Raw genomic sequence first — 12,028 nt, 5'->3', positions numbered from 1 at the left:
TGACGAAGGGCCCCTGGAGGCCCGAAATGCATTGGGTTGTAATAAACTGCTTAAAGATGAAACGTGCCTTCATTGCGTATTTTTGAATGAAGAGGTTCGGATGGCCCGTCAAAGATATGAGAAATAGTGGAAAATTGGCTTTTCCTTGTTCGTGGATGTATCAGATTAAAAATGACTTAAGACTTGAAAATAATGGATTACGATGGATTAATTTGCACGAAAATAGTAAAATTTTTCGCAATTGCACAAGCAACAGTGCCATGGTTGGGGGCACTGATCCAGTGCCCTGTTATGGTGTTTTAATTGTGTGAGGCATCCTCAATTCCGTCAAGGGTTTACCTTATTCCCTGCTGCACGATTCAACCCTTTCCAGAAAGAGAATTACTCCCTTATTTAATTCACTCCAATTCTTTTGGGGAACTCTGTACACGCTCTTGATACCAGGCTGCAGTAAAACACAAAGGAATCAATTCTATTACAGGACCAGAGGCTTCAGATTATGCTTCTCTTATCTTTACTGCAAAACACAGCAGCCAATGAAAACATACAATTTAGTGTAAAACAACTACATTGCCCATGATGCACACATATAAGCCATGCATCCACAGTCTATAAGAGCCTCCTGCGTGGTCCCATCATCCTCTTTCTTTGCTGCTCACAGCAAGAGTTAAGTGCACCATTTCATGTTACCTCACTCTGCTATTTGCATGGGGGATTTGACTGTTACTTTATATTACAGACATTGTTATTGTTTCATGGGGGTTGTATTACCTTTTCAGACATGTGGATTTCTCACAGGTTAGTGTTGGCTGGGTAGGAGCGAGCGCTCCGACATTCGCGCGTTGCCCGAGGGCCCATCAGCGCAGATTTATAGTGCCCGATCCTTAGCGCAGGTTACAAGTGCCTATCTACTGATTGATGCGATGCTTGCCAGTTGCGTGTGAGATAGCGGTCGTTGACCGGGCAGTTGCTTTCTCACTTTGCCACTGGATTCAAGCAAGCCGGGCTGAAGACGGCTGTAATGCCAGAAACCGGTCTTCGGAAGTTTGTTTCCGGTCCAGGGAAGGCATGGCTTGGCAGTTCGGGCTGGACTGTTCAGGGTGAGACTGATTTGCATATAGCCATGTCTGAACTGGGGTGGCAGAGTGGGCTAAAGAACGGTGATGGATTAAACCCAGATCTTTTGACTGGGTGTGAGTGTTTCATTGGTTCAGAGGCTCCGTCCATCACCACCCCCTTTTTTACCGCTTTTGGCCGCCATAAGTGTGGCAGGGTATGCTCAGACATGAGTCCCTTGCTCACTTTGCCACTGGATTCAAGCAAGCCGGGCTGAAGACGGCTGTAATGCCAGAAACCGGTCCTCGGAAGCTTGTTTCCGGTCCAGGGAAGGCATGGCTTGGCAGTTCGGGCTGGACTGTTCAGGGTGAGACTGATTTGCATATAGCCATGTCTGAACTGGGGTGGCAGAGTGGGCTAAAGAACGGTGATGGATTAAACCCAGATATTTTGACTGGGTGTGAGTGTTTGATTGGTTCAGATGCTCCGTCCATCACCACCCCCTTTTGTACCGCTTTTGGCCGCCATAAGTGTGGCAGGGTATGCTCAGACGTGAGTCCCTTGTTCACTTTGCCACTGGATTCAAGCAAGCCGGGCTGAAGATGGCTGTAATACAGAAACCGGTCCTCGGAAGCTTGTTTCCGGTCCAGGGAAGGCATGGCTTGGCAGTTCGGGCTGCACTGTTCAGGGTCAGACTGATTTGCATATAGCCATGTCTGAACTGGGGTGGCAGAGTGGGCTAAAGAACGGTGATGGATCAAACCCAGATCTTTTGACTGGGTGTGAGTGTTTGATTGGTTCAGATGCTCCGTCCATCACCACCCCCTTTTGTACCGCTTTTGGCCGCCATAAGTGTGGCAGGGTATGCTCAGACGTGAGTCCCTTGCTCACTTTGCCACTGGATTCAAGCAAGCCGGGCTGAAGACGGCTGTAATGCCAGAAACCGGTCCTCGGAAGCTAGTTTCCGGTCCAGGGAAGGCATGGCTTGGCAGTTTGGGCTGGACTGTTCAGGGTCAGACTGATTTGCATATAGCCATGTCTGAACTGGGGTGGCAGAGTGGGCTAAAGAACGGTGATGGATTAAACCCAGATCTTTTGACTGGGTGTGAGTGTTTGATTGGTTCAGATGCTCCGTCCATCACCACCCCCTTTTGTACCGCTTTTGGCCGCCATAAGTGTGGCAGCGTATGCTCAGACATGAGTCCCTTGCTCACTTTGCCACTGGATTCAAGCAAGCCGGGCTGAAGACGGCTGTAATGCCAGAAACCGGTCCTCGGAAGCTTGTTTCCGGTACAGGGAAGGCATGGCTTGGCAGTTCGGGCTGGACTGTCCAGGGTCAGACTGATTTGCATATAGCCATGTCTGAACTGGGGTGGCAGAGTGGGCTAAAGAACGGTGATGGATTTAACCCAGATCTTTTGACTGGGTGTGAGTGTTTGATTGGTTCAAATGCTCCGTCCATCACCACCCCCTTTTGTACCGCGGGCAGTTGCGGCGGCAGCATTCACGGAGCCTTGATCCCGGTTTGTTTATCTCCCCGTTCTTGCGCTCAGTGAGCGGCGCCTGGGCTCCCCTAATCGCCCTCTTATGCCGCACGCGCCGGGAGGCTCTCAGCACAAATTTTTCCTCGACACTCATTCGCGATCGGTTTGCCGCTTTGCCTATAATCGCCTTGTTGGTTGTAAAATCCAGGCCATAAAGAGTGCGCACTCGCTCTATATATATTCAAATTGACTGGCCTAGGTCCCTGACTTGTGACTACAGCATTGCTGAGGGGGTTTTAAACTTTACAGAGTGTCTTGAACTTGTGTGCAGGTGGGCTGACCCCCCCCCATTACTCCTCTTGGTGATTTGTGATTACTATAGAGTCAGTTAAATATATACAGCATATTTCACTCCAGCTGTTGTCATGGATGACTGGGTTAGATACCCCAATGAAGATGAGGAGGAGATCTACGAAGGACAGCAGGAGACTGTCATGGAGGATAACCTCGTGGAAGCCTTGGACGCCTCGGTCCAATCCTCTGTAAATAGGGTAATTGAGTCCACGGTCCCCCAGACCGTCCATCAGGCTCTGGCGGCAGCCCTGCGTCCTATATAAAAGCAATTGGAGAGTTTCGGCAAGCGCCATGGCTATGGCAAAGAGCCGCAGAAGAGAAAGTCTGAAGCTTTGGCTTCTGGTGAGGGTACGGTTTCCGCAAAGCAATGGCCACATGCCCAAGCACTGTCAACTCTGCCCAGCAGTGGGGCAGGCGACCATTCCTATTCGGGGGCTAAGGCCAAATCTAAACAAAGGGTGCACACCGATACTGACACCACCTCAACAGGCACAGACACAGATACCGATACATCCGAGGAGCCTCCTCCTCCAAAGAAGGCGAAAACTTCACTCCCGTCGGCGTCCGAACTCCCGAACACCCCTTTCACGTTCGACCCGACAGACATTATGCATCCCAGGTCTTCAGACTGGACCCCACCTCCGGAGGTCTCTGATTATTTGCATGAAAACCTCAGAAAGAGTTTTTCCAGGGAGGTGCGTAATCGGCTACAGTCGGAATGCCCACGCCCGGAAGTCCCAGACAAGGTGGCCGAGACGCCAGAGATAGATGCGGGTCTCCTCACGTTCTTAAAGAAATTTTCCAAGGACCCCAAACGAGGCATCGAACGCGCGTGGCGCGGATGTCAAGATAAGCTGCTGGACGTTGTGGGTCCCTTGGCAAAAATCTTAGAGATGGCCTAGGCGGCCAAGGAGAGCGCTGCTCCGGTAGACCCTGATATTCTAGCGGGCTGGACCCACCGGGCTATATGCCTTCTTGGCTATGCCAATTGCATGATTTCTGCTGAAAGATGCAAATCGCTGCTCATTAGAATGGATAGCAACCTCACTAAACTGGCGGACGCAAAACCTGGTCCCTTGGTGAGTGGGCAGCTCTTCGGAGAGCGTTTTGTTAAAGATGTGTCGAAATACATCGGCACTTTTACATCACTGGACAAAGCGCAAACTGGAATTAAAAGAGTCTTCCAGCAGGGTGTTTTTAATCGGGCCGGATGAGGCAGGGGCTGCTCGTCAGGACGTGCTTTCCAGCAAGGCTCCCAGAGAGGCGACTTCTGTCGCGGCAGAGGGGAATGGGACTCCACGCGTGGAGGTACATTCTACCCTTCTCGCCGAAGATTCAACAGAGGACGATTCCAGAATGGTGGCAACAGGGCAAACTTTAAGGCCCAGCAGTCCTCAGGTGAGTGTTACAGATCATTCTCATCTTCCTTTGGGGGGTCGCACTCAGCACTGTCTTCTACAATGGCAGAAGCTGACTCAGGATGCTTCGGTGTTACAAACCATCATGGGTTTTCAGTTGGACTTTTATTCTCCTCCGTTTCAGAACGATCTCCCCGCGAATCTCCATTTTTCCCTACAAGATCACAGTTTTATAGACAGAGAAATTGCGGAGTTGCTGCAAAAACACGCGATAGCGCCGTGCAACGAAGGGCCTCACGGTTTTTGCAGCAACAGTTTCCTCGTGCAGAAGAAAGGGGGTGGAAACAGACTTGTCCTCAACCTGAAGGATTTCAAACAGTTTCTCACCTACAATCATTTCAAGATGGAGGGGATCCATCTTTTTTGCAGGAAGGAGATTGGCTGGTGAGGTTAGATCTTAAGGACGCCTATCTCTCCATTCCAATTTTCCCGCCATACCGTTGTTTCCTCCAATTCCGGTGGAACGGTCAGTGGTACGAATATTTGGCCCTTCCATTCAGGCTTTCATCAGCTTTGTGGTGTTTCACCAAGGTGATGAAGCCAGTTGTTGCTCATCTGAGAGAGCGGGGGTGAGACTAATAATCTATTTGGTCGAAATCCTGATCATGGCTCATAGTCAGGACACCCTTCTACAACATCTGCATCTCACAACGACGCTCCTTCAGAGCTTGGGGGTTGTGATCAACCTCGCAAAGTCAGTGGTTTCCCCGACGCAGTTAATAGATTTTCTCGGTTTCACGATAGACTAGAGGACCGCTCAACTGAGCCTTCCCAAAGCAAAGTTGAGAGATCTCAAGAAGGAGATTCTTGCATTACTGAGCAGGCTGACGGTTTCGCTCAGGGCCATTGCCAGAGTAGTGGGTATTCTAGCCTCTTCGATTCAGGCCATATTTCCGGGCCCTCTTCACTACAGGGCCTTACAGCGTCTGAAGATTCAGCACATTCAGAAAGGGTTGTCCAATGCGGACAACATCCCATTGTCTCAGGAAATCAGGACCGAACTACAGTGGTGGCTGGGCCACGTAGATGCCTGAAATGGCAGACCAATCTTTGGTTCCCAACCAGTGGTGGTTATCGAGTCAGACGCCAGCCGCTGGGGTTGGGGCGAGCGCTGCGGAGACTTCTCCACAGGAGGAAGATGGTCCCTGCAGCAATTGTCTTTGCACATAAACTGTCTAGAACTACTTGCCGGGTCTTTCGCAATTCGGACACTTTCCCCGAGGCAGACCTCTTGTTGCATCCTCCTCCGCATGGACAATGTGTCCGCGGTGAGGTATATCAAGAAGTTGGGAGGCACGAGATTGTTTCTTCTTGTCGAGATAGCCAAGGACTTTTGGCATTATTGCCTCAACCAGCAGATTTCGGTGATCGCGGAGTACATACCGGGCCAATCCAATCAGGTGGCGGACTGGAACTTCAGGCACCTGAGGGATTGCAGCGACTGGAAGTTGCTTCCCAGAGTCTTTTAGTGGCTTCAGGACATTTGAGGTCCCTTTCAGTTGGACCTCTTCGCCTCCAGGCTCACGTACCAGATTCCTCAGGCCGGACCCGATGGCACGGGCGACCGATGCTTTTCTGCAGGATTGGTCGGACGTGACCCAATATGCGTTTCCCCCATTCTTATTGATCCCCAGGGTGATGACACAGGTGATCAGGCAACGGGCAGAGATAGTCCTCGTGACGCTGTGGTGGACATCTCAACCGACATCTCAAGGCTCTTTGCACAGTGCATAAAATTCTTCAGGGGAAGGGACCACCTATCCTGAGGAATTTTCCTGTGCCCTACAAGGCTAATAGAGCGTTGCGCTCTGACCAGAAACATCTGCTCCAAATTCCCAGAGTGAAAAGGGCCCGTACCGGCAGGAGAAGATTCTCGGTCAATACAGCCACCCTGTGGAACGCGCTTCCTCTGCGGTTGCGCTCAGAGACTTGTACTCTTCGGTTTCGTAAACTTCTCAAAACTCATCTGTTTCCTGCTTGACGCTGCTGAACCGGCCTCTTGTTAATCGTTGGCGCCTGGACAAGCGCTGGGATGCCCTAGGGTAACTATGCGCTATATAAAACTCAAAAAAAAAAAAATAACCCGTGGTTTCCGAAGTTGCTCCAGTGGAGTTGCGACCTTCCCAGGTTGCTCCCCGAGTCGACATCATTGCTCCTGGGCCCTCTGCCAGAGAGTCATCCCATGATTCTGGAGGGACGCCTCACGCTGATTGCATGGAGGCTTTCAGGAAACAGTGGCATATGCCAGGAGTTTCGGACAAGGCTTTTGAGTTTATCAAGCAAGCCTGGGCACCTTCCACAAGGAAGCGTTATTCCTCAGCCTGGAAACGCAGGGTGGATTGGTGCTTGGAACGACATTTGGATCCCGTGGGGGCAGAATTACCCCAAGTGTTCAATTTCCTTTCGGACAAACTTCCGAGGGCCTGGCTTGTCGCTCGGTCAACAATTTTCGGTCGGCCATTTCAGCAGGTCATGAGCTGGTGGATGGCAAGCCAGTGGGCATGCATCCGGTTGTATGCAAGCTTCTTAAGGGCATCAGGGTCGCTAATCCTCCCACACCCACATACACGGGTCTGTGGGATGTTTCTTTAGTTATATCCTTGTTCAATCGCTGGCCTACTAACACCCTTCTTTCTAGGAAGCAGCTATCAGCCAAATTGGCTATGTTACTATGTCTATCAGCTTGCAGACGTTCATCAGATGTGAGAGCCCTCGACGTAACAGGTAGAGTATTTACCCCAGAGGAGGTTTCGTTCACTATTACCGGACGTACCAAGACACTTTCTCGCCACATTGATTACAATGCTTTCCCAGAAAATGAAAAATTATGTGTAGTAAATTGTTTAAAGGCATATGAAGAGTGTACAAGGGCATTGAGACCACAGGTTTGTTCTCAACTGTTGATTGCTTTATTGAAGCGGTACAAACCAGTGGCGGCTGCCACCATTGCCAGATGGCTTAGATTTATCATGCAGGAAGCTGGTATTGACATCCAAAAGTTTGGGGCACATTCTGTCAGAGGCGCTATAGCCTCAAAATCGTACATGTTGGGTTCTAACATTCAAGACATTATGCGTTGTGCAGATTGGTCTTCAGAATCAACTTTCAAAACGTTTTACTACAAGTCGGTGGGTGATATTACTTCGGTGGTATTTGGACAGCGTTAAACTAGCATAATCTGAAGCCCCCGGTCCTGTAATAGAATCAAAAATTTGCTAGCATTCGCGCCAAGAATTTTCAATTCTATTAAGGACACAGAGGCGAGGATTATCCCACCCGGCTTTATTAACAGTATTAAAGCTTACCCGCCCATGTTGCATGTTATGACATACTCGATTATACAGTGGTTACGGATGTTTGCTTTCCTTTATTTCAGGATCAGACAAGAAGTCTGAATAGAAGATAATGGATGGCAAGAGATTGCGCTTGAAGACTTCAGTTTATACTCCACGTTGGAGGAGGTGTTTTGGACTTATTCATGTTCATGTTTGGACTTGCGTTCTCTGCAAAGAAAGAGGATGATGGGACCACGCAGGAGGCTCTTATAGACTGTGGAGGCGTAGCTTATATGTGTGCATCATGGGCAATGTAGTTGTTTTACACTAAATTGTATGTTTTCATTGGCTGCTGTGTTTTGCAGTAAAGATAAGAGAAGCATAATCTTCGCCTCCTTGTCCTTAATATAATTGAAAATTCTTGGCGCGAATGCTAGCAAATTTTTGACTGACAGTCTCTGCCCTTGTTGGATGTACATGTTTTTCTGAGAATGTCAGACTTCATTATCACATGACTGAGAAAGATAATGTGAATTTACAGAAAATATGCTCTAATTTTAGCTTCTGGAGCACCTTCCAAACCTCTATGGGACAAGCATGAGAAAATAGTTTTCTCTCAAACATGATTCATGATATCCCAGCAGAAGGCTTTTTCACAAGGTAAAATCACCTTAGAACACACCACAATTCCTAAAATGAGTATGGTACCATCAACAAATGATTTATAATGTAACTAAAGTCTTAAAACCTTCTATTAACTGCAATGCTTTTAATGAGGTGCTATCATGTATATTGGTCCCAAGATGGCTGCCAGCCCTTCTTGGATGAAGTGTTGACAGCCAATCAGATCTCACAATGAGATGTGTTGTTAGGCTCCACCCAGATATATATGTACTTTGTTCCTTTAATATCTTAAAACTACTGAACAGATTTACACCATTTAAGCAAAAGGCACGTGTCTGAACTGAGGACTACCTCTTTGCCAAATGTGGTGTAATTCCGTTCAGCAGTTCGGGCTGTAGCTGTGGCTAAAGGTCCCTATGGAAAATTGCATGGGGAAAACACGTTTTGGGACCCCCCTTTTTTCTCAGCCCCCGCTACACAAATCATCCCGAGACTTTCAGGATAGGAGCGAGCCGAAACTGGTCTTTAGTTTTGAAAATTTCGCAAACCTTCGTCAACCGGCGCCAAAGTTATTCCAAATAGAATGTTGCAGATTTCCTACGGAAAATAGGTCCTAACTATAACTACCTACTGGCGACCGACAGTAGGTAATATATATATATATATATGATTTTCTTTTAAGTTACAAAAAATTTGTAAATTGCAACACCAATTATAATTATTATTTTATGAATCGTTTTAAATTATATATGTTTAAATAAACATACATATATTAGTATAACATTTATATATAATTAACTATAATAAGTATATTTTTGTGCTCTGTACATTTGACACAATTTTACGTGCCACGATATTTATGGGTCAATATTTTCAATATTTTGGCAGGAATCCGGACTGAGGGACTGATTCTGAGTTTGTCCGTGTGGGAGAGGGGTCACGCCAGCACCCCGCACAACCAAACTCGACCACTGGCTGCCCGCCAGGTTACGGCTTTCCTCGTAGTCTGGTGGGCCGTCCTTTGGCATTCCCATAGCAGAGCCTTTCAAAAAGGCAGTGCAATGGGAATGCCAAAGGAAGTTCCTCCATGTCATGGAAAGTTAAGTCCATGCATTCAAGAAGTGGGTTTGGATGCATGAATACAGGGGGTCAACCATGTGCCCCCCTGCATGCATCCTATGGGCCATGAGGCACTAGGGGGACTTGTAGGGCCCCATTTGTTTCCTCACCGGCCCCCTAAGAAATGCGGTCTCACTGCCGTGGTTAGGGGTGCATTGAGGACTCTTGTCATTTGCTAGGCGTATTGCGGCCTCAAGACTGCCGTGCCAGCGCCAGGGATCACGTCTCTCTGGTGGCTGTGGCGGTCCACTCATGGTCCGACTGCCGTACTCAAAATACAACAGTTGGACGAATGGTGTGGAGGTCCCCAACTGCCATCACACAGTTGGTGGTTGTAATCAGGCCCTTAATTAAGGGCTGTGAGAAATTACACTCTTTTTAGGTATTAAAGACCAGCCTCATACAGAGCTTACTGCATTGATCTGAGTCCAAAATGAAGCAACAAACTAATGTATTTACTGGAGAATGATTTGTCTTCAGAGCAAAGTTTGTGGGTTCATGTCATTATCAAACAGATGATTATATTCTGCACTGGCGTTCTTTTACTTTAATTGTAAGTTTACCTTGTTTTATTAGCAACAAAAACAACCAGTAGACCCCTACTTATAACAAATTATCCTCAATGTTTATTATTGAAGTACACCAATTGCAAAAATATCTTACATTTTTCATGCTCACAGGCCCTGTTTCCAAATGTCTTTGAGGTGTAGGTGCTATTTATCACACCCTCAAAAAATCAAGGGTTTGGAATTCATCCAATGCAATCAATAGCTGGGATGTGGCTTGGTGCCATAGAGATGGATGCCTTGCTTTGAAGTTCATTTAAGCTGCCGGAGCATTTCCACCACATTGATGAAGAATGTTCCATTTATTGAAGTAAAATTGTGAGGAAAATTATTTACTTTGTCCCTGGTTGATGTGGATAACTTTGCTTTGTTTCTCCCTCACGTTGTTTACATTGATTCATTCTCTTCATGTTGCGGCTACCATTTAGAGGAATTTTGGAGCATGTATTTGAATTTCTTTCTTTTTTGCCTATTGCTGTCACTTGCTCAAAGTGGAGCACAATTGCTTTGACACAGAGGGAGCTGCATATCAGCAGCTCCCTCTATGTCAAAGCAAAGCCTGCTCCTGCAGGAGGTGGGGTGTCGGAAGAGACTGTAGGGGCCTTGAGGCTCCCCTGCAGTCCCCATCATTAGAGAGTGGGTGCCCTGGGTGGGACCAGAGCACCCACACTGAGGCTGTGCTCAGGGGGTATGGGTTCACAGGCCGAAATCAACGGAAATTAGCCCCCATTATTAAAAAAAAAAAAAAAAAGGCTAGACCCAGTGAATGGGGTCCACTGCCCTAAAATTGGCTTAAGAAGGGAGGGAACTGAGCCCCCTTTCTGTTAAAAAAAACATATAGGCGTGGCCAGCCAACATGGCTGATCGGACATGAATCCGATCAGCTCCGTCCCAGGACCCGGCTTATCAGGCTCTTACAGGGTACCAACAGGACTGATGACCCCAGCCACGAAACCGGAAAACTGAACGGAGGTCCCGGCGCATTGTGCAGATGGATCCTCCAGCAGCTCTCCGCAAAATGGCGGCTGGGTGCCGAGCAATCCCGCGGCCGCTTGGGTGCTGAGGAAGAATGGCACTTATGCTGATAGGGAACTTAACACCCACAATAACCTGGTAAAGAGAAAATTGCCTGCAAAAGCATCGCAGGAGCCTGCAGCACATCGGAGCAGTACGGGGGACCCTCCCTGATTGGAATAGCAGAGGGCTCCCGATCGGCTGCCTGACACCAAAGCCGATCATTTCTTGACTCCAAAATGGTGCTGAATTCTCACAGCGCAAAGCAGCCTGGCTGCACGATGCTACCGTTTGCCAGCCTGAGCTTGGGGTGAGCCGCAGCAGACGTAGTCTACCCAAAGGGGGTCCCAAAGCAAGAACCACAGTAGGCAGCACCCCTCCCTGGTAAGGTCCCTGTGGATGGGAGGCGACTCACGAGGCATTGAGGGGACTCGAGCCCTGTTGCACACATGGGCCTGGTGGAGGGTGAGACGGGCGTTTTGAACTCAGCCCATTGAGGTCCACAGCAGCGCGGAGGGCCCCTGGCGGCCATCTCTTCCACCCCATATGCCACCCAAAATAGTTGCAACCAACAAAGTCTCCAGTTAATTTCCCCAGCCGGCCCCAAGTCCATCCAAGGACCGGGACAGGCAGCAGGGTGACAACATGGTGCTCACCCGCAAAGATTTTTTAGCATCCCTTCGGGACCTTAAGAAGGAATTAAGGGAAGACATCAAGGCCGACATGGGGACCTCCTTTGAATATTTCAGAGCGAAGGTGAGGGGGAAGATGGTGGCCCTTCAGGCGGACATGGACTCGGTGGGGACGTGCACACTGGACGTGGAGATGAAATGCCAGGAGCTGGAAGCTCGCCTGAAACCACTGGAGGAAGGCACAACAGAGCTACATTCACAACTAAAAGCCTCAGCCCTCAAGTGTGAAGACTTGTAGAATTACTCGAGGTGTGTCAACCTATGGGTCAGGGGCCTGGAGGAAGGCTGCGAGGGTGCTGACCTGGAGTCATTCCTGATGGGCCTCTTCTCCACTGTTATAGGAGAGGGAGGGCCTGAGGTGAGACTCAAGCACACCCATAGAATAGGACTGAAGCTCCCTGGATCCAAAAGGAGGCCGCATGACAT

The sequence above is a fragment of the Lissotriton helveticus genome, chromosome 1_1 (genome assembly GCF_964261635.1).
Source record: "Lissotriton helveticus chromosome 1_1, aLisHel1.1, whole genome shotgun sequence".
NCBI classification, from domain to species: domain Eukaryota; kingdom Metazoa; phylum Chordata; class Amphibia; order Caudata; family Salamandridae; genus Lissotriton; species Lissotriton helveticus.
Note: the sequence above shows the minus strand (reverse complement) of the source record.